Below are 536 nucleotides of genomic sequence, written 5' to 3'. Positions count from 1 at the left end.
AGCAATAAAAGTAAGAACAAACATAAACTAAATAGATCTAGATAAGTAATAAAACTCTTAGTATACCAACCTGTGATGCAAGAGAGAAGAAGAATCTTTAAACCAGAAGGTTTTCATAAAACTTAAACTTCTTAAAAAACTTATTTATCATCATGGATAAAAAACTTATTCAACAATACTTTGGAAGCATTAAAAACTTTTTAACTGAGAAAATACATCAGGAAACTGATGAAATCCATACTTTTTACCAAGACCCAAGTTCAGAAACATATTTCGACTACAACATCACTGTACAAAATCATAACTTAATCAAAGAAAGATTAGACAAAATCTTTCCTACTGAAATTTCAAATACTATACTTTCAAAATTAGAATTTCAAACTTTTCAAGAAACTTTATTTCTTCTACTAGAACTTAAACTCAAAGAGTTATCTCACTTTGTTGGTCAACTTTTTGAAAAACACGAACTAGAACTTAAACTCAAAGAGTTATCTCACTTTGTTATTACTTCAAATCACATATCCAACTTCAGAGGT

The sequence above is a fragment of the Ipomoea triloba genome, chromosome 16 (assembly GCF_003576645.1).
Source record: "Ipomoea triloba cultivar NCNSP0323 chromosome 16, ASM357664v1".
NCBI lineage: Eukaryota > Viridiplantae > Streptophyta > Magnoliopsida > Solanales > Convolvulaceae > Ipomoea > Ipomoea triloba.
The sequence above is the reverse complement of the archived record's forward strand: the minus strand, read 5'-3'. Positions refer to the sequence as shown.